The 4,034-nt window shown below is 42.7% G+C and overlaps 1 pseudogene across 1 annotated transcript; it reads left to right on the plus strand.

Moving 5' to 3' along the window:
- The first annotated feature begins 2,784 nt into the window (after nucleotides 1–2,784).
- On the plus strand, nucleotides 2,785–3,743 carry LOC309802982 (trafficking protein particle complex subunit 2-like; annotated as a pseudogene). The gene has a single exon. The product of its transcript is annotated as a trafficking protein particle complex subunit 2-like (transcript).
- Nucleotides 3,744–4,034: the final 291 nt, after the last annotated feature.

Genomic DNA, 4,034 nt, shown 5'->3' on the forward strand with positions numbered 1-4,034 from the left:
GAGTCTACATACCTCTTCCCCAGACTTGCTTGTCCCTAGTTTTCCAGTCCTTTTCCTTCCAGACACAAGGCCAATCATCCATATAAAATGGGTAACCAAGCTTACTGTTCATCACTTTCTTACTGGGTAATTTCCTATCTCTCCCTTGACTAATGGACAGGGCTAATAGGCAGTTTTTATGTCTTCTCAGGGGATGGACACACAGAATTGAGCGATCAGTCACACCTAGTGGCAGCCTGCTTGCTAACATATCCTCATACTGGCTCTCCTTACATCTACTTTCCCCTTGTCCTGATCTCTGGGATTATTCTCAAGCCTTTAAGCTGTGCTTCCAAGGGAGCCCAGGCTAAATGGTTGGCATCAGGAGGGACCCTAGAAATCAAACCATAAGAATGGGATTTTCAAATTAGATTACTAATGGTAGTTACTATTACCCTGCACTGGGTGCATCAGAGTTGGTTGAATATTCATCCAGTTTGTAAAATTTTAACTGTGACATCACACCAGTGACAGCTATAAAGAAAGTGCCTAAATGTTCTAGATTGCTTTTCCCATTCTCACAAGCTGGGAGTGCAATGGGATAAATTACTATGTTGTCACACCTTTCTGAACATATGGAAGGAAAGCTGTTGGTAATCAGGGGGATAGCTGAATAGGTGCTGTGGGTGCTCAGGTGTATTAGTTCCCTGTGAAATATTTCAGCATTTCTTCTTTCTGATGATTTGGTAACTGATGGCATTTTCCGCCTTCATTGATTCCATGCTCTAAATCAGTGAAACTTTACCCTGATGTGTACAACTGAATTGCCTCAGTGCTTAAAAAAATCAATGCATGTATGGACTCCATCATTTATATCAGAATCTCTAAAAGCGGGGCCCAGATATCTGTGTTTTTAAAAGCTCCTCACAGGTTGTAATGTGCAGCCAGGGTTGATGACAGCACTTCCAGACCAAGAGAGAGAGGAGGGTGGAGGGTGACTTCTACATTCATTGAGCAAGCACTACCATTGGCATCTTCCCTTTTTATACATATGCAGTTTCAACAACAGTGATATGGAAAAGAGTAATCAGATTTCTTCTTGAAGGAATATGCCAACAGTTTGGTAGAAATACTTATATTTGATGCTTGGGGTAAAAGGTGAGTCCTCCCAAGGGCATATTCAAAACAAAACTGTTGGGTTTCCCTGGTGGCGCAGTGATTGAGAATCTGCCTGCCAATGCAGGAGACACAGGTTCGAGCCCTGGTCTGGGAGGATCCCACATGCCGCGGAGCAACTGGGCCCGTGAGCCACAACTACTGAGCCTGCACGTCTGGAGCCTGTGCTCCACAACAAGAGAGGCTGCGATAGTGAGAGGCCCATGCACTGCGATGAAGAGTGGCCCCCGCTTGCCACAACTAGAGGAAGCCCTCGCACAGAAACAAAGATGCAACACAGCAAAAATAAGTTAATTAATTAATAAACTCCTACCCCCAACATCTTCTTAAAAACAACAAAAAAAACAAAACTGTTTCCAAAAATCGCAGGCATATGAGAAGGAGAGGAATTGGATGGCCTTTGTGGGACTGGGAAAGAGAATGTAAAGAAGAGGGATAGGAAAGAATAAAGCACAAAGTAGCCTGCTGTGAGCCTCCAGATCTTCCACGACTCAACTCCCAGTGCTTGGGGTTAGGACACCTTGTTGACATAGTAAGTGTCAAGGTTTCTACCCAGGTGACATGGTCAGTATGAAAACAGGAGCTGGATGGTCAGGAATGTCTCTCCCGAGGTCTATGCCTCAATGTGATAATAGCTAATATTCACTGAGAGTAATTTTAGACATTCAGGAGTTGCAAAAGGAAGTTGAAAGATGCTGTCTGTCCCATTGTGACAGAAAAGAACCTGATGATGTCAGGAGATCACCTTGGTGATGGGCTCACAGCTAGCGCTACACTTATGAGGCTCCACAGAGAGCCAGTGGGACCAAAAATGCCCCTCCAGGGTGCTCAGCTCTTGAGAGTAATCATGAACCAGCACTTCCCAAAGGGTGTTCTCTGGAATTGGAGTTCTACAGACGTTAAATGAAAAAAATGTACAAGGGTTTCATGGTCAAAGATGTCGGGCCAAAGGGCTAAATGAAAGGTCTTCCAAAGCCTTTAGTTTGCTAAATGAGCCTGGTGAGGGTCCAAGAGGGGAAACAAGACTGCAGCTCTCCTGCACGTTCTCATGAAATACCTCAAAGACCCCAATTCCCTGAGAGTCATTTTGGGAAACATTCTTACAGGCCTATGTATGAATGACTGAGGACAAATAGATGTTTTTGCAAGAAATGAACAGAGACAAAAAGGAATAAGTACACGCACTTATACATTTCAAATTTGCCTTCTTTTTTTTTTTTTTTTTTAGGTGTTCGGGGTAGGAGTTTATTAATTAATTAATTTATTTTTGGCTGTGCCGGGTCTTCGTTTCTGTGCGAGGGCTTTCTCTAGTTGTGGCAAGCGAGGGCCACTCTTCATCGCCATGCGCAGGCCTCTCACTGTCGCGGCCTCTCTTGTTGCGGAGCACAGGTCCAGGAGCGCAGGCTCAGCGGCCATGGCTCACGGGCCCAGTTGCTCCGCGGCATGTGGGATCCTCCCAGACCAGGGCTCGAACCCGTGTCCCCTGCATTAGCAGGCAGATTCTCAACCACTGCGCCACCAGGGAAGCCCAAATTTGCCTTCTTTTTAAATCAGAAACAAAAGTAAGTTGTTTTTCCTTTTTCTAGAAATAAGCCTTCATCAAAACAAACTGTTAGGCCATGGGAATTCACTGGGCATTTCCGTTACTGGTCTCTCGCCGCAGGAGCTACCTATTGAAGACAATGTCTGGAAGCTTCTACTTTGTCATTGTTGGTCACCATGATAATCCAGTTTTTGAAATGAAGTTTTTGCCAGCTGGAAAAGCAGAATCTAAAGACGACCACCGCCATCTGAACCAGTTCGTAGCTCACACTGCTATCGACCTCGTAGATAGAACATGTGGCTGTCAAACAACATGTACCTGAAGATGGGGGACAAGTTCAGTGAGTGGTTTGCTTCAGCGTTCGTCACTGTGTGTCATATGAGATTTATTATGTTGCATGACGTCAGGCAAGAAGATGGAATAAAGAACTTCTTTATCGATATCTATGATTTATACATAAAGTTTGAAATGAATCCATTTTATGAACCCAATTCTCCTATTTGGTCAGGTGCATTTGACAGAAAAGTTCAGTTTCTTGGGAAGAAACACCTTTTATGCTGAATACAAAAAATTTGGAAGTAAACAGTGTCACTACAATAGGGTATACTCAGGAATGTGTACATTGTAAGTAACTTGATTAAACAGCATGGAAAAGTTTTAGTTGTAGCCTCAATTTATCTAAACCTAATGAAATTGCTTTTATATTTAAAAATAGTATATTCAGTTTCTTACGATTCTCAACAGATTGATATTTGCTTGTATTAGTTATGAAGAGTTCTTTCTCGGTAATCTTGACATATTTTTATTTTAAAAATTGAGAATAAGCTTTTGACTTTCCTCATTCAGATAGCTTGATCTTGCTGTAATAATCCACAACCAAATGTCATTGTCAAGATTTGGTAGGCAGATTTAAAACCAAAAGCTTCTGCAGTAGGGAATGAAGTTGATAGCATATACATGGGCTCATCTATACATCTGAGATGTTATGAAAACGTATAGATAGTATACATAGAAGTAGTATATGTACACTAAGAAGCCAAGAAGCCAGAGCAGACAGCTTTGCAGTGCCAAATGCCACAGGCCTGCCCCTGTCAGAGACTGGGAACGGTGATCCTCCTGTAATCCTAGAATCCTGGATCCATGTTTGTAAAGTGGGAGGCTAGGACCAAACTGACAGGTTGTGTTCTTATGTTTCCTTTCCTCAGACAGTAAACTAAAGATTAAGTGAACCCGTTGATAGCTGTACTAGTAAAAAGTTGTAAGGCAGTTATAGAATTGTAAACAAAGAAAAGCTTGCATCACATTAACCCTTGCGCTCTTGGCTGTTTAGGCTGTA

Source organism: Mesoplodon mirus, assembly GCF_964341445.2.
Source record: "Mesoplodon mirus genome assembly, chromosome: 4".
Lineage (NCBI taxonomy): Eukaryota > Metazoa > Chordata > Mammalia > Artiodactyla > Ziphiidae > Mesoplodon > Mesoplodon mirus.